At 38.3% G+C, this 18903-nt stretch overlaps 1 protein-coding gene and 1 non-coding gene across 2 annotated transcripts in view; both read right to left on the minus strand.

Moving 5' to 3' along the window:
* Positions 1-18903, minus strand: part of FRMPD4 (FERM and PDZ domain containing 4) — a 310232-nt gene that overhangs the window by 186951 nt on the left and 104378 nt on the right. The gene's annotated exons all lie outside the window — the stretch shown is intronic.
* On the minus strand, positions 15934-16040 carry LOC147602290 (U6 spliceosomal RNA). Its single transcript, XR_015257590.1, has one exon. It is a non-coding gene; the product is annotated as a U6 spliceosomal RNA (small nuclear RNA).

An 18903-nucleotide genomic window follows, 5' to 3' on the forward strand; every position in this document is an offset into this window, starting at 1 on the left:
GGCCTTGAAGGCCGCACACACACACACACAGGTATACGTGTGTGCCTGCATACATATACGTGTGTGTATGACGCTCTATAATCAGTATCTTCTATTTAGAAGCAAGGACTGTAGAGCCTGGGAAAGCACCAGAAATATGGCTTTTGATAGTCACTGTGCAGAGACCTGTATTTTAGATTAAAATGCCCTACTACAGGTAAAAAAAAAAAAAAAATAAAACCCTAAATACTTTCTGCAAACCCAGACGGTTTACTCTGTATTGCCCTAAAAGAAAGCAAAAAATGTGAGGAAAGAATTATTCTTTTTTCAGCGTCTTAGTTGGCTCCTGACAGAACTTCATTCACCAAAAAAAAAAAAAAAATAGAAAAAAAAAATTAAAATGTTTCACATCTACTTTTTACAGGTAGGCAGGCAGCTCCTCTTTTGTTTGCATGCGTAAAGCATAAGAAGAGAAAATCAAAACACTTTTCTGAAAACAAGAAAGCTTGTACTTCCTCAGTACTGGAATTCACTGCTCAGATTTTAATTACCAATTTAAAAAACCCCACATTATGAAAACAACTGTTCCTTCCAAACAGTAGATGCGCTGCTCTCCTGCACCCAAAATTCTTGTCACACATTCTCATGCTCTGAACTTTGAAAATGTAACAGGCATGAGTCCAAACTGAAACTAGTTCAGAGCTAAAAATTATTTGCCATCCTAGGCACTCTGGTGCAGTCTCAGTGCTGGGTAAGTTCTAGGATACACTATTAAAATAATTATTCAAATTAGAATTATCCTGGAAATAGCTGTGGAAGGGTTTTTTCTGCCTCTCACCTCCAATAACATTTTAGAATATTTATTCATAAAAAAAAACCCAACCAGTAATAATTCCATCAAAGTTTAAAAATAAACAGTGAAAAAATAAACAGTGAAACTAAGCTGGAAAGTTCTAGAATCGGCTTCAATATCTTCATATCAGTTTTTTTTTTTAGTATTTCAGAGAAGCTGACTAGTCAAACTCTTGTCCAGCTATTTACATTTCCTGCAAGTTTTCCCTTTCAGTTTTCACATTTCAATAGAAAATACCTAAGGACAGAAGCAAAAAGTTTACAGAAAGAAATTATAACCAGCATAAATATCTCTAGAGTCCTAAGTTTTCAACTAAAAATTATGAAAAACAAGGAAAAAAAAAAAGTAATGAAAAGGCGTGATTGTATACACAATCAGGTAAAGCTATGGATGTGCAGTCTTTGGTCCCGTATTTTCTCAAGCAATTTTTTCTCGATAGCACTGCTGAAACAGGACCCCTGCAACACTCCAGCTGCTAACAGGGGTTTTTAATTTTTTTCTAAAGAGGCATTCATGTGCATGGATGGACAAAAACAAGCTATGTCAGACTCTGTATGCTGAAAAACAATTAGTTAAAAGCTGGAAGCCCATTCTTGCCATATTTCAGACTGCAGCCTTATTTTCACATTGCAAACAGATCCTGCTGTTCTCCAGAAGACACTGCAGCACATCGAAAAATGCTTTCTTCCTTCCCTCCCTTTCTTCCTTCTGCCTCCCGCCAAACCCTCCCCATCTAAAACCATCTTTCTGCTCATGTTTCCAAATATCACTCACCATTATTAATGGCTCAGGACTAACAAAGAGATGCCTCAGCAAATACTGACGTTAGCATTACCGGGAAAGTCCATCCTCCCTCGCGCTCTGCAGAGTCTATCAGAAATTCACATTGCCATCAGCAAGTAGTTGATAAAATACAACAAAATGTAATTACACTTATTTTATGTCACAGGAATTGAACTTCAGCCCCATGCTTCTGCTAAGGACCCTACATCCTTGCAATACCAACCAGCTGCTTTCTCGTGTCTCTCAGTGAAGCCTCCAGAGGCAAACTATCTCGACTACGTGTTTGTCAATACAGCTTTTAAATGTCTACACAATGCATCAGGTTCACAGCTGGAGAACTGTAAATGTCGGTGGTCATCGCCTACAACAACAGATGCCTGTTCAATCTCAGTATATCAACACCCAGCCTTTATCCCCAGTAAAATTAATGCTTTTAAAGTGGGGAGCTGGAACCTCACTCTGCCAAGCCTGGAAACGTCATCCTGCAGTGGGATGGGAATAAAGGGCTCGGGCTGATGAATTTGCCTTCCCCCCTCCTCCCCCCAGTACTTTGTTAAATAAACTCTATTCCAGTTTGCAAAATTACTGTGCTCAATCTTTATAAAGAAATGTTCTACACTGTAGATTTGTTATGGTTCAGAACTTTGGCTCAGAGTAGAATTGAAATACGAGCACAGAGATGTAAACAATTGGACTTCAGCTCTGCCAGACAGTTATGAGGTATAGCTCATCAATATATTAAAAAAAACCAACTTGGCTCCAGAGAATACTTTTTTTTCACAGACTAAGTATTTAAAACTTAAGAGGCTCAAAAATAATTCCAAATCCCACCAACAAGACACGTGTGTTTGCGTATATGTACATATATATATAAAAATATATATAAATATATCTATAAATAAAAGTAATCCCTATATACTAATTCCTTTCTGAAGAAGCTGACTTTTCTCCCCAAGAACCTTCACAGAAAGGTGGAATTTTTTTGTTTCCTCCATCTAAAGTGGAAATGCACCAGAAGACAGACAAAACAACGTACAAACAATACACAAGTTCCAGTTGCAAACGCCTATTGGCTTCATCTGGTTATGCCACCAGCCCTTGGAGAGGAACCTTTCTTGTGATTAATTATCTTGTTTCTTATTTTATATTTGCTATCTCTGTCACCTCTCAGCTCTAATATATTATGGAGTCGTCCCCCCCCAACTCCTTTTCCCTGGATCCATGACCCTTACCATCTGCAATTTAATCTGACATGAAGTTCTCGGAAAAGCAGAGCAGAACATAACAGCTGGCTGTTGTTTTTACAGCAAAGTCATCACCCCAGCTTCAATCCTCCCTTTGAAGGAGGCAATAAGCCACAATCTCACCATGTACAGTAGGTGTCCAGATAGAAGAAAAACATAAGACAAGAGCAATTCAGAAATCAGTTGGACATCCATAACTTTGTATGAACTACTAATAGTTTTGTGAAGTTGCTCAAATAACTAGTAATATATTTTCAGCAAAAAGAAAACATCTGCACAAATTTAACCTTGCAGAACAGGTTGGATGAGGCTCTGAGCAACCTGATCTGGTTGGAGATGTCCCTGCTCCTTGCAGGGGGTTGGACTAGATGACCTTTGAAGGTCCCTTCCAACCCTAACCCTTCTATGATTCTATGACGCTTTGGTATAATAGCTACCTATTTGTAACAGACATGGCTACAAAACTAAGAAGAGCAAGTTTCCACTTCATAATTTTCATATATTCCCCATTACTGTCTTCTAGTATCCCAGAAAAGGGGTTTGCAGTTCAGAACATTGATGGTGTGCTTCACAGGGCCCAAGAGATTATCAATAACGACATACACGCTAGTATGGTGCCATTTTAATTCAATATAGAATTATGTTCAACATTTGGTTTCTGAGCACAGTACTCACACAGTATTAATTTCAGAGTTACCAAGATAGAGGAATAAAAAAAAAAAAACCCTCACTTCAATGCCCTCTTTAGACTATAAACTTTTTTTTTCCTTTTTAGATAGTTATTAAAATAGGAGCAAGATGACATTTATTAAAGGAAAATTTCCACCTACCACTAATGAACTATGACTCTGTAGAAAGAGACTGCACCTAGAAACGGTGTATGAAAAAGCTCTGAAAAAAAAAAAACTTGAGAATGCTGATAACTAAGACACATAAATTTTTCACTCCTTAACCTCATATTATACTTCTAAAATACAGCTATTCTAGAGCACAGTATACACAAAATACTTTGCAAAACCCAAAACTTCCTCAACTCACAACAATTTAGTGCAGGTTATTTTGGGAAAGCCTTTTCATGGGAACTAAGTGCTCCCTCGCATTACCTACTCCTCTATAAACTTTGAAATACCAGCTCTAAATGCTACCAAGTCACTGAAGTGCAACGAGACTTTCTAGTGACTACAAATAACTACAAGTATTACAGTTCAGATAACTCTATAGACCCAAGGGACTGGAGGAGGCGATATGAGACTATTTTACTGACCCTACACCATGGCTGGAGCCTCCCTGTCCCCCACCTTGCTGGAAGCGCCAGCCTGCTCCCATGAACTATACTGATGTCCCCGTTGTCTAAGGCAGAAGGGAGTTCACTGCTTCTGGCCAGCTGCTGATTCCTTGGTTTTTGAAGCAGAAGGGCCGCACACCATTGCTGTCCTCCCATCCTCTGGAGTCAGAGGTTGCACAGTGCTCTCACGGGACTCGGAGCTGCCAGGATCACTTGTTTGCTGCGACCGAGCCAATTTAACTGGAAGTAGTTTTGCTATTTAATTAACTGCAAATATATTCTAAAACCATCTCTTGTCAACCTTCTTTCTAAAATGACATATGTGTATTAATTATTGTGCTCCTCAGATTATATTCATTCACGTGATCATATTATGCAAAAAAATTAAGTATTTCTGAAATTCACATCAATGCTATGGTCTCTTTTCATCATGTCTCCCACAACTTTGAAGAAAAAAAGTCCCCTTGAATGTTAAAAACATGCTTTCGTGTTAGCTCACTACTTCTGTAAAAACAGCATATATATTTTATAGCTTAAAAATAATCACTTGGCTAATTTCTATGTTTAAGTCTTCAATCAAAAGCAAAATGGTATTTATTACACCAGAGTACATAGGTATGTTACAGGCTGCTGCTATAAATCCTTGCATTTCAGTGGGTAGGAATAGCAACTGTGTGAACACAGAGATCCTGCAGACCGTTCGTTTCAGATGGGTCTTGCACCACACTTCCAGCACCCACTTTGCGCAGACCTAGCGGGAGTGGTCTAGCAGCATTTACACATGCTTATGTGCAGCCCACAACAAACTTGTAATGCTGTCAACTATTTTCAAGCTTTTGATGCACCAATTCAAGTAACTCTCAGATTGTTCAATACCTTTCCTTTCAATGTGCTGGGATTTTTGGCTTGTTTGTTTATTTGAAATTTTAAAAATTGTAGTGCCAGAGGATTGAAAATTGCGAAAGAAAGAATTACTATTTTGTAACATATTTATGGGTCTAAGCAAACTCCTCTTTTCACAGGGTAGGCATTTTACTTTATATAGCCCCACTGAACCTGAGAAATTAAACTTGTTCTGAGATACCGCACCATAAACAGCCACAAATTTCTCATGAAATGCTGTCTCTTTTGCAATAAACATTATCTTCTCTTGTTCTCCTTTTCCTTTTGTTAAGTATTTGATATTAGGTGCTAAAATTATTTGAAATTTATTTTCAGAATATGGCATCTCTTTTTTTTTGTTTCTGAAGCAGTCCTGCCAGGACTGAAATTGTGCAGCAGCTTTCTCAAGTAACTGACAACTGGAGAATCCTACAGACTGCAGCTAAGATGCTCAACAAGTGTAATGAGTTTATCCAGATCCTCTTTCGAAACTAAAAATTTATTTCTTTACAAACAGATTTTTAAAAGTATCTGCACAAACACATAGAAGAAAAGCACTCATTTATTTCTGACCTTTCAATTAACTTCATGCTTCCTTCTCCACGCCCAAAGCTAATCCTTAATATAGAACTGACATTTACATTTTCTGCATCTTAAATGTTGAGTAGGAAAAAGTCTAACAAAAAAAACTGACAAAAATCTGACTGCAGAAGGATTTTCAAAGACCAAGACACATTTCATGCAAGACAACCTGATCTGCAGCAAGGACTTCATTGCACTGTTGCTACTTTCCACAACACTTACAGCCTTATCCCTTTGGTACAGGTAAAGGATGGCTTTCAGTGAACTGTTTGCATTGGCAAAGAAGTTCTCAATTGATTAGAAACCCTGCATAAAAAAAAAGAGTTATAATTACCCTTTAATTTCATTCACAGCATTTGCCAACAGCTGCAGCGTCCTCTTCGATGAAGTCTGACTGATGTATTTCGCATATACTCAACCAAATACATGATCCAGTAGTCTAGTAGGACTGCATCAATTCAAGGACCTTGTTCCTTCTCCATAGAGTAACAGTAACACTAAATCCAAAGGAAATTACAATCCTAAATCATTCTTTAGGATCTGAAAGGAAGACTCTTAACCAAACACCAAGATTCTTCAGCAGAAGCAGCTGTCCCCAGACATGGAGCTACCTCTCTTTTCCTAAAAAAACCTCTCTCTCCTCCTGAAGAGAGACCCTTCGGACCCTGAAGAGCTCCCTTCAGAACAGCTGGGCAAAAGGCAACTTGTGGCCACCTCCAAGCTTCCTGGCCAGTCACCAGAAAGAGTGAGTGCTCTTTCTCAGAGTACAAGCACAACTTTGAGCTTTTCCTCTCTATGCAGCTGTAGACTTTCACAAGATCTACAAGTGTAGCAAGACATCTACTTCCCTGACAGATTGGTAGAAAAATGACCAAAACCTACCCAAATTACTACACCTTGAACTGAAAAAGCAACTTCAAATATTACCTCAATTTGGAATATTTTCCTTCTTGAACTAAATTGTAACTAGGAAAAAAGTGTATGTTAAGAATATTCTGTAAATTACCATTTCACCTTATTATTCTCGTGATATCTATATTTTCCTTGAACTATAACTTCTGAAAGCCCAAGTTTCTGAAAACCATCCCAGCAAGAGAGAACATTTTTTTCTCATGTGAAAAGTGAGTAAGCAGCTGACTAAACTTCGCATAATAGCACTCTTTTCCTCACAGTCTGCCTTTGCATTCAATGGGCATCCATCAGAAGCAGACATGGTACTTGCATTTACAATGTAAGCATACAAACACCAACACATAAACTTGCTGTGAAAGCAGGATACTATAAATAGACAATTCCATAGGCATCAGCAGCAAAGTTCCACTTTCCAAAAGATAACAACGAACCCTTCCTAGAACAATGTTACCTCTGATGTTCTTTCCATCTCTTAAGTCTTCTCTGGGACAGCTCAGACATACCCTCTATGAATGGCTAACTCTTCTATCGCCGTCCTAAAACTACGCAGGGATAACCACGCAGTCCCTTTGACATTTCTTGACCAATGTGTGAAAGGCTGCACTCACTCGCAGGTGTCATGTACGTTGTAATACCTGGAGATATTCTGTATGTGCTCTGAGAAAGTTCAATACTGTAAATATTGATTGAGAACCGGCTGACAGCTGTCCTAGAATACAAATGTTTTAAATGTTCAACACTGAAAGATGGACAGGTAGAGACGCTGACTGGTTGGTTTTGTATTATTTCAGAATCCTCTGACCTTATCAGAAGAATCGGCTAATAAATTACATTGAGAGTGCCGTGTTTATATACAGGAAAATGGGTTGTGATCATAATCTTCCTTCTTATGGGTAGTCAGGAAAAAAAAAAGGAATAACTCTAACTTACTGAAACTTGGTGTTGAGATTTCATTGTTAAATATTGTTCTAAGGTTAATTCAAATTTTAAACTCCATTCTCTATTTTGGATTATGGACAAGAAGCTAAGGCAGTTCTGCAAGCAAAAAGGAAACATTTGGCTGTGCAAAGCCAAGAACACCCATTTTAGAAAAGGAAGGGGACTTCAGCAGGGACATGACAAACAACATATAGCTCAGAAGTAAACAAAAGCATTCATCATCAGACTTCAGAAAAGCAAGGAGCTATCTTCTGGCACTGAAAGTTAATTAATGTTTAACATAATACTAGGATTCTACTTCCAGTTTTCAAAGAAAAGTACAAAATAGGTTGATATAAAAAAAAAAAATCAACCCAAAACAAACAACAACAACAAAAAAACCAAACCAAACCAAAACAAAAACCACCAACCCCGCAAGCACAAAGCCCAAACAACACTTCCCCCCAAATGGACATGAATTTAACAGCATAAAATTGAACGCAGTCAAAACTCACTTTGTATATGGGAAGGGAAGGGAAGAGGGCTCTCCAGCCTAGGAAAGATCAGTGCCTTTCAGCCTTTTGACCAGTGTGGACAGTGGTGCAAGTCTCAACTTGCATCGCTTCCCCCCCTCCACCCCCAAACACTGGCACATTACAGAGTTGCCTGTCATTCTCCACTGTACCAAACAACAAATACAGTCAAATCCAGAGCATCTGATGATTATGGGGGCAACAAAGCAATCCCTCAGACCGTAATAATTTGGTAGGCTTCATGCCATGCCTTTTTCCATAGCAGCCTCTTTCACTGGAAACTGAATGTAATATCCAGGGTTTTCACAACGAGCTGCTGCAACAGAGGTGGTAGAGATTTTGAACAAATCTTTGTGGGACTGAATAAACTATGTGCTGCTCACTTAACACTTTAATGCAAATATGCAGTCAAACCATACCTTCTGGAAACCTATTTAACAGATACCTGGGAAACGTGCAGAAAGCATTTCTCTAGCTCTGGAGCACATTTTACAGACTTGTGATTCCAGGCTTACTCTGATCTCCAGTGTCACTGCAGCCCATACAGTACCCACACACAGCCCAGTGTAAAACTGTTTTTCCTATTACAAAAAACCCAAACCAAAACAAAACCACATTCCAGTCCTGAAAGGCTATACAGGCTTCATAAGTTTATTTACCAATGCACATTTTACTACCAGTAATGGCAGCAGGACCACCTGGTTTCTGCCATTCATGTGACAACACTGATGCCATCAAACTGCCCAAAGGAGGACATACCGAATATGTCACCACTTAGAGCATCTCTACAGTAAATCACCCAGACAGAGCCAGTCAACCCCAAGATTAGCTGCATGTGAGTTCATGTTATTTCTGCAGCAATCTCTGATCCAGCATGTCCATGGAAGAACGTCTAAGCCATCTGAAGACAGTGCCACTTACACTACTATACATGCCTGGTTCGCATAGACAAATCAAACTCTGCTGTAGACACCATGTCTACAGCACATATTTATACACATAAGTGAAATGCACACATATATACATTTTTAAAGTAATTCACTCTTATTTTGAAGATTTCAGAGCGACAGCTCCCCTCACCAACTACTGCAGTCTACTTTCACTAAACCAGCAAGACTTCACATCCAGGAACGCACAGTTTCATTCCAGCAGTTGTCTTGCAATACATTTCATCCTATCTCTGGGAAGGATATGAGAAAATAAATAAATAAATAAATAGAAACAACAAATCAGCATTAAAGCTCTCCAAAGGGTGCCTTCAAAATAAATAAAAAAAAAAAAAAACCAAAAAAAAAACAGAGAGCATGCATGCAGAGAATTAGAAGAAAAAAAAAAAAAACAACTTCAGGAACATTTATAACACAAGACTTTCCTTAATGTTTAAGACACAATTAAACAGACACCCTGCTGAAACAGTGAAGGCGTTTATTTCTGATATTCAGCTATATATACAGGTGATGGTTATGTGTGTCTATTGCAGGGTGGGAGAGTAAACAGGTGAATAATTTAGAATAACATGAAAATTCCTTGGTTCTCATAAATCTCTTCACCGTGAAAACAATGCAAGATTAAATCTAGTGTGCACGTATAGCCTTACCTTTTCTTTCTGTAATTACCTAGCGATGCTTTCAAAATATGCCTAAGGCACTGCAAGATGATGCTGTGCTTCACCCGAAAGAGTGACTGTGACTTCCTCCACACAGCCACTCAGCGCATTACAGAGAAAATTAGCAAGTTCAGGTTCAGTGAGCTCTACTTTATTTTTGAAAGAGCAAACAAAAATAATAGAAATAAAATATTCACAGCAAAGTCTATCTTTATTTCTAATAAATGTTCTGCTTAGTAAGTGCCATATCTAGTGAAGTTTCTCATATACTGTAGCTCTAAGCAAAGTTAAAGCTGCAGTGCTGTCACAGAGAGAAAGGGAAAGGATACAGAGAAGGTACATCCTACCCTCTTTTATCTCCCAGGAAATACAATCTAACTATCCTCAGATATAAAAACAACATACTAAGTCACTTATGAAGATCTAAACTTTATTGTAAAAACAGTTTTAGTTTAATATAATCCTGACCTTTGCTATGCGGCCATCCGAAATCTTGCCAATGATGCTTTCAACACCACCACACGGTCAGCAAATAAATATCCAATAAACAGCAGTTTAAACAGCAGGCAGCTTAACCTTTCTCCTGTTATAAGAAATGCCAGACTGTTCAGTGTTTGCTCAAGACTTCTTTTACCAACATTCAATTTGAATGAGCCGGTGCAAATGCACTGTTCATCCTCTCGTGAGAGGAGGATGCTTTTATGTGAAACATGAGGAGAATGCCTAATGCTGAAACACACTCTCTGCATCCTCAATGAGATTTTATTACAGCGCTCTCTTTCTTCTTACTGGCCTGTGTCAGCATGCCTGCAACCATTCTGCTTTTTTTACGGCCAGACACTATCTGTACGCTTGTATTTATGTTTGGCATACAGACACTCACTACGTAACACACATGCATGATAAGCCAATTAGGGATATTTAAAAAACAATCAACCCTGCCACTCCAAGTACTCATATGTAATACTGACATTAAAAATATTCTGCTAGTATTGCATAAAGTTAACTTTCTGGTTACTAACAACCAGATTTAAAAGGTATTTTGGCTTGCAAAAGCATTAAGAGCTTGGATTTTCAAATGTGCCTAAAGGTAAGTCCATTTTATAAATTAGCTCTGTACTCCTCAGAGGAAAACCTGGTAGTTTAATTAAAAATATAAACAAGTTTTTAACTAATTATTCTGTCTTTTGTATCAGAGCTCCATGTGACAAAAATTCATAATTTCTTAACTTGTCAGAAAAAAAAATTATGGGTTAAAAACTGTTTTAAAACCCCAAATAAACAAGAAACAAAAAAACAAACTACAAAACCATTACCAACTTCCTAGACCCTGCAATCCTTTATCACTACTGCAACTGCACTTTTTGGTTAAAAAAAAAAACATGACTTACAAAAAGAATGGCTTTTACTGAGATCTTTGAGTATCTTGGGCTGTGACAACTAGATTTCACCAGCTTTGATAAATAATAAAAGAGCCTGGCAAACATTCAGTTTTCGTAGTCCTCAACCTACATAGTTCTACAGTTCCTATCTATACATTATTTATATTTCAGGAGCATTCTCCACACGGTTATTGCCTTCTACACCGGTAGGAAAGAAGTCTCTGCTGCAAAGATCTTCCAGTCCAAGAAAGTAAGGAAGAAAAAAGTTATTAATTATTTTAAAAATACAGTTTCCTAGTCATAATAAAAATGCACGTTACAAGTAATGGGACAGAGATGCTTCTATTTTAAATTAAAATCTCAAAATATTGAGTTTGAGAAAAATGCTATGTCAATACCTTTCACTATTGTCCTTGTTAAAACAATAAAAGTTCAACAAAATGAAGCCTTAAAAATATAACTCAACTTGATGGCTTCTGTATTTTCCTTGCTTTTTCCATTTATTTGTTTCTCTTTATTCTTTTCACCATATAAGTAATACTTAGAATCATAGAATGGTTTGGGCTGGAAGGGACCTTCAAAGGTCATCTAGTCAAACCGCCCTGCAAGGAGCAAAGACATATCCAGCCAGATGAGGCTGCTCAGAGCCCTGTCCAGGCTGACCTTGAATGTTTCCAGGGATGGGGCATCTACCACCTCTCTGGGCAACCTGTTCCAGTGTTCCACCACCCCAATGTAAAAAATTTCTTCCTTGTATCTAGTCTAAACCTACTCTCTTTCAGTTTAAAACCATTACCCCTTTTCCTATCACAACAGGCCCTGCTACTTACTCCTCTTAACACTGTATTTCTCATTTTATCGCTATATCCTTACTAAAACACCATCTCTTTATCACCACTTACACTGACTGATCTCCCTGATTCCTCAGCGCCCCAGAGAAGGGATCCTCCCCATGTAATCCCACAAAGTAAAACTGAAGTTTCAGAGAAGTTTCCAGCAGAGGAAGACAAGATTTTCTTAACAGCTGCAACACAACAGGGCATGTTGTGCTGAGGAGTTATCATGGAAGTTTTAAGGGGCTTTATAGGCTGATATGCCAAACCGGCAGTATCCCCAGTGGACAAAATTATTCTGCTTAAATTCTTGTTGATCCTTAAAGTTTATTGAGCAAGACTGGTGGCAATTTAGAAACAGCAGGAAGATGTACAATTCCCACCAATTTTGGTTTTGAAAACATTCATCAGTGGAGTAAGATGCCAAAAAAAAAAAAAAAGACTTTTTTTCAGAGTCTTTCTATTCTATTCTGTCTACTATTGTTGACACCATTCCATTTTCTACTTATCTTTTTAGTGGAGAAAAGAAGATAACATAATGTAAAGATGGCAATTCACCTTTTTTTGGAAACAAAGACAGGGAATCTCATTTCTTTCTGCTTAATCTCCAACAGAATCTGCAATAAGAGCATCTCCGGAGGAAGGCAAAGAGATGGCAACCGTATTAGAGAAAAACTGTAAATGGGGGACATAATTTTGGAAACAAGCTAAGAAAAAGTAATGATTTCCAGAGATTTATATTAATTATAAATTATAAACATAAATATAACATTTTGAAATCGAAAGGCAGATTAATAAACTATCAACTACTCTTACATGAACCAAGATTTAATTTTTCTACCTTCTGGCTTCATCCTGAGTTTTTATGCAATATATGGTGATGTTGGCAAAGGCTCATACGCTTAATTATCTTCACCTAACATAGTCATGTGCATAACTGTTTGCTGAACCAGTCCTCCAGCACTTTCATTTGGTATCTTTTCCCCCCTGTTTTTCTGATTGCAGTTCACACTTGCAATGAAGAATTAAAATATCTTCCTTCTGTATAGGCAGAGTTACTGATTCTATGTTCTGTACCTCCATACTCTTTTTAAGAAAATGCCTATCTGGTGGGGAAAAAGAACATGAAGGCTTTTGTAGCTAGCAGAGTAACTTTCAGATTTTTGCTCATTTAACATTTAACCACTTATTAGTGATTTTCAATATCAGCCAGTTCCCTACCCTAAACAGACTGCTGCAAGTTAATTATTGCCACTTCAAATACGGAGGTTTTGTGTTTTTTTGATACGGAGGTTGGGTGAAAGCTTAAGGCATTCATTTATCAAATACCTCTCTCCTCCCAAATCAACAGGACGAAAAACAACAACAACAATAACAAAAATCACCAATAAAAGAAGAAAAACAGTTTAAAACAAACAAATCCCCAGACAATAAAAATATTCTGGTCTTCCCTATCTGAAGCAGAAGAGAGATAGATTGAAGTACATACATTCCAGCTGATGGAAATTAGATCTGCTGAAGACTGCTGACTGCAATACAACTTAATTAACATTATAGAGATGAGATAAGGTACCTGTAGGAGGGAGCAATCTAAGAGCTGAAAGAATGTCAACTCCTGGTAGTTCAATATTTGATTTGTTCATTTTTATTCTGAGCTAAGAAGTCACCCTCTTTCTAGTATGTCCCCCGATGAATAATTCCAGGAGAAGCAATATGTGTTCTGTATTCAAATTGAGATTCTTCTGTTTTGCCTACTGAGGTAACTCCTCTTTTCAACTGCTTTACCTTTGGTCATAACGAGCAGAAAGGTGCAATAAGCAGGCAGTACTCAGAGACTAGAACTGAAAGCTTCACCCATGTGCACAATACAGCACTTATTCTGTTATCCCAAGCTCTGTTTATCCTGCTTGAACAGAATTAAAATCTCAAAGTAGTCCTCTTTTCTGCTATGAACTCTTAAATGGAAGTAAAACAGGGACTAAACCACTTCAGGACTTTCAACCTCTGTCACATAGCTGTGCTCGTTCTCTGCAGAAGGCCCCAGCCATGGCCCACCTTCATTCCAGGTCGTGTACCATCCTGTGCACCAACAAATAAGTGATTAAGATTGCACTTCCCTATTTGTACCAACCAAGGATTCCACCAACCACTGCAGCAGCTGCATCCTTGTCTGTAGAAACTCAGATGATGATGTTTACTGCCTACAGTCACCATCCAGCTAACGAAATCAAACTCAACTTCAAGAATAAATATACTGACAGTTCATAAGAAACCTTGACAAAATATATAGCTAGCGGGGGAAGCTGCAGAGGAATACCTCCAAAACATCAACTGTACACACAGAAATGTGTTACAGAAGTCCACCAAATCAGTGCTGAACTCAGTGAGTGCTCTACCAAGCATAAACAGAAAGAACTTGCACACAGACTTCCCCAAAGATGTGATCTTGGAAAGCACTTCTTCAAAAGGCAATAACAAAGTATAACCTAAAATAGCAGAGAAAACTAAGGTTACCATTTTGTTAATCCATATTAATCTACATTAATTTTCATACAGCAGATAGAGGTTCTCTGTGCAAGGATATATGCCTATTTAAGTCAGATTTAGTATATGGTGATCGTTCAAAAACATGAAGAGGAAACTGGGTGACAGCTCAAAGCAAAGCAGAACAAAGAACTGCAAGGGGACGTTTACAGCTCTGTAATCCTAAGGACCAGAAATTTCAAAAAATAAACTTAGTCACCGAAATCTCACTGAATTTCAACAGCACTTGGACACCTTACTCTCTGTAACACCACAGATTTTAACTGTCAAGTGCTTTCTGCTAGCAATAAATAAGATTGGTCAGAGAGAAAGTTACTTCACCACTGTATGCTTATCTAAATCACACATTTCTTTAGAAGCATCATAATTCCTCAAGACAATAATGCATTCAACTATTTCTTCACTTTACCCAAGGTAAGAGTCCAATACAGATGGGGAACCTGGGTGTAACTAGTTACAAATCAACAGAAAGGCAAAAGATATGATAGCTTTGTTTCCAATGTTTGTGATTCATAAAGATGCCAGCAGTGGAGCTATGATAACTCACACAAGTCAGGATTTTCCACTTTACCATGAGTATCCAGAAATATGGCTCTTCTCCCTCCGGACTTTTTCTTTTTTTCTCTTTTCTTTTTTTTTTTTTTTAATTGCATATATATTACATAGCAAAATGTAACCTTTCTTTATTTGCAACTAATTTTTCTGATCTTCATCTTTCTCAAGAAAAGCTTAACAATGTCAGGCTTTGGAGTACCAAAAAACAAAATTACATCCAAAATTTCTATCAAAACAAAAGTAGTTATAACAAGTCAAACTTGGGAGGAGTAGGGGGTGAAGCTGCTCAAAGGGATTTAAGCACGGAGACTTACTTAGCATCCACCTTGCCTCTAATGTTAAAGGTTTGGTACCACTCTAGACTACTAGTTTTAGTACATTACTAGTACATTAGTACATTTAGTAAATTACATACTAATACATTAGTAGTAATATAGAACAGGAGAGAGAGGATTTCCAAGTCCATCATCCTCACCTTGCCAGACCACTATCTCCCAACTATCTTTAAAAAGGAAGAGACAGTAAATAAGACACAGTAAGCCTATGGCTTGCATAAAGCACTTCAAGTGAAGCATCTGCTAATAGGCATATTGGAAAATTTTCTCAATAGTGGGTTTTGCATGTTTGCACAACTGTTACAACTATTAAATCATTGCCTTCTTCCTCTCCTCCTCTCCCAAACCCGTTCTCTGATTTTCACTTATTTGCATTCCTCTTCACCTTTAATTTCCTTCTTTAGTTACTTTCTCCACCACTTCTGCTAGTCCTTGCAACCTCTCCTTTTGCTACATGATTTCTTCTTTTCCATTTTACTTTGTGGTTTCCTTATACTTCACTCTCTGCCAACTTGACTTCTTTCTCTTTTCCCTTTCCCTGCTGTTCATAAGAATCATAGAGTATCTTGAATTGGAAGGGACCCATAAGGATCATCGAGTCTAACTCCCTGCTCCTCCTAGGACTACCTAAAACCAAACCATATGGCTAAGAGCGTTGTCCAGATACTCCTTGAACTCTGACACACTCAGTGCTGTGAGCACTTCCCTAAAATATAGAATACTTCATGAATTTGTGTGTCATCCTTGTGCAGGGGCAATTCTAATCTTCTCTGTATTGTTCAAATTTTAATATATCTGCTGCCAAAGTGAGCATAATTGGATGTTTGTTGGATGTCTCCTGTCCCTTTTCTAACAACCCCAAATTAGCAGACCAGCTCAGATGAAAGCAGCCTATCCACAGCTTCAGCTTAATCACCATGGAGAAAGTGAAACCTCAAGAGTTTGATCAACCTGCTGCCACAAGACCAGCGTTTGTAAAAACAGAAGATCAAGCAATGAAGGTAGGTAACTATGGCTGAAACGATATAGGCTCACGGTGAACGCTCTGAAGACCAAGGCATTCATAGCTAGAACACAGTAGCAGAAAATTTCTTCTTGTGGAAAGTTACATTTCCTCTTATTAAGGAAGAGCCCAAGGATTTGTACCATGACTGCCGTGTCACTGTGCCCTATATGTCACTGCTGAACACACCATCACCAACTTCCTATCAGCAATCCTTCTTCCTATAAATGACATAAAAGCTTCTCATCTTGTGAATGAACCCACCTCATTCCCAGCAGGGTTACAGCACAGCAGCTCCCCAAAAGACTTCAGAGGCAGTGGGTTAATGGATGGTTACTGTCCTCAGCAAAGTTCAGAAGGCTGGTCTCCATCACCTTCAGTAGGGTACTAATTACAGTAAACTTGGACTCAAAAACATATGGCTGAAAGCTGATGTGGAACATCACTGGCTTTTCCGAGAGCCCGTTTCATTGATTAACTGTACTCGCAGCTGTGAAGTTCTTTTCAATATTCAGTGTAATTATGTCTTTGCTGTTGCTTAAAGACCATTACTTCTTGAAATGCTTGTCATGGTCAGCCATCTAAATGTGTTTATTTTGCAGAACATGAATAAGTGATGCAACTAATCACAATACAAGTGTTATACAGCTTCACAACATTTTTGTTGTTTGGCATAACGAGCGAGCTCAGAATAGGCATTTGCCTGTTGGCGCTGTCTCTCTTTCCGAGAATTTCCATTCATTTAGTAACTCCAGGCTGGCAGCTAAATCAATCACAAATGGCCAAAACGCATCCATCCACCAAAGCCACTGATCGTCAGTTAGGCTTATGCAGTTCAAAGTACACTCAAGCTCTCCTGATAAAGAGATTTTGGTTTTCAAGATCAAAGATTTTAAAGATTTTCCATCCCTAAACAAGTTGAACACTTGAAAAATAAAATCAGGAGTCCTAGAATTTTCCTGTCCACAGCAACAGACAGACGAGGAAGGAGCTGACAGCAGACCAGCCCACAGCTACCCCTCCACACAGCATGCAAACCCCTGCCTGCTGCTGACAAAATAGTTTTGCATTCCTGTGCAAGTGCCAAAGCCAAGTGTGAGCTCCTAAAAATGGTGCTCACTTAAATTGGTAAGAATATCTTCTGGCCAGAGAGAGAGAGAGAGAGAGAGAAGGCCACTCTCTCAAGTGAAGTATTTTCTGATGTTCAGACTACCCCAGCACTGGGCAACCAGATTTGCTCCCTTCTGAGCACAAAATCTAGCAAAGTGTTTCCCCCTGTACCTCCCTGAGAAGACAGCTTGCTCTCTGTTTTTTTTGAGGTAAGAGCAGCTTCCTCCACTTAGAATTAAAACCCGCACCAGCCAACCTTCAATTTTCTACTTAGCATTCAACAACCTAAGTAAACTGTATTCACAGCCTCTGCAAGAGGCTGAAGGAAAAATCAACTTATTTTCTTGCCCCCTGATGAGTCACATCACCACCAGAAATGTAAAAATGTAAATATTTCTTTTATTTAATCTACATTTTCTCCACACTTTCCTCAAGGCTACAGAACCTTGGGAACACTCTGAGCAATATTCGTACTTCTCCTGCCATCACTGCTACAGTATTATAGAGTAATGTTGAATTTGCCTAGTCTTCCTTAAAACCTGACAGAAAATCAACAGCCTTTGGTAGCTACAGTGAACTCAGGCAAAGCAAAGTGGGATCTCGAAGTACTGCTGAAATGTATGAACCTGGAGGGGGGAAGATATGAAAGAAGTAGGGAACAGGAGGTAAATACAAACATTTATGTTACTGAGAAGGGGATTAAAAAAAAAAAAAAAAAAGCAGTTAAGCAGGAAGTCCATTAAGAAGAGAGTAATTCAGAAGAACACACATTCGAGTACAAAATGCAATTATTCAGACAGGAAATAAGAATTAAAAAGTAATTATTATATTTTGCAAATGGAGAATAAATGCAACTGAACCACACTGTTCAGATCCTTGTGGCTTGGGATTTTTTTTGTTTAGTTTTGGGGGTTTGGGTTTGTTTTGTTTTTGTTTTTTTTTTTTAATCTTCACTAGTAGATCCTCATGCCCTCATGTCCTCTCAAATCAATCAAAAATAGTAATTAAAAAAAAGTTCACTTCAGCATCCCAATATGCCTATGGGTAACACCACATACAACGTCATGGAAATAGTTAGCAGGAAAAAAGCCAACTGTCAAATAATTGACTACTGCTCAAAGCATGTACTTTCAGGACCTGGGTCCTTTTTCCTACAGGACAGAGACTTTCAGTAAAAGCCAGTGTGCCATAAACATTATTGCACCAATTGATTTTAAAGATCAGTGAAAAGCTATTGTCTGTGACAGACCAGGTAAGTCAGACAGTCTGTGTTCAGGGATTACACAAACCACATTTGCACCTGAAATATTTTGACCTGTTTCCCACAACTGCTCCCAGCAGAGGTCCAGCAATGAATACCAAATCCCTTTTTCTCCTCCCTCTGTCCAAGTCCACACATAAGCTCCTGCATATGTCTGTCTCTTTCATACCTGGAAAGGAAAAACATCTCAGACCTCAGTAACAACTTCTACACTTACCTGTCTGCTAGAGGGCAGAAGGAAAAAAAAGACAACAAAATCTCTTCCAACAGAAGCAGATTTGGTAGCCTTCAAGAAGCAGATGA

This window comes from Chlamydotis macqueenii, chromosome 1 (assembly GCF_036417535.1).
Source record: "Chlamydotis macqueenii isolate bChlMac1 chromosome 1, bChlMac1.mat, whole genome shotgun sequence".
In the NCBI taxonomy this organism is placed as follows: Eukaryota; Metazoa; Chordata; class Aves; order Otidiformes; family Otididae; genus Chlamydotis; species Chlamydotis macqueenii.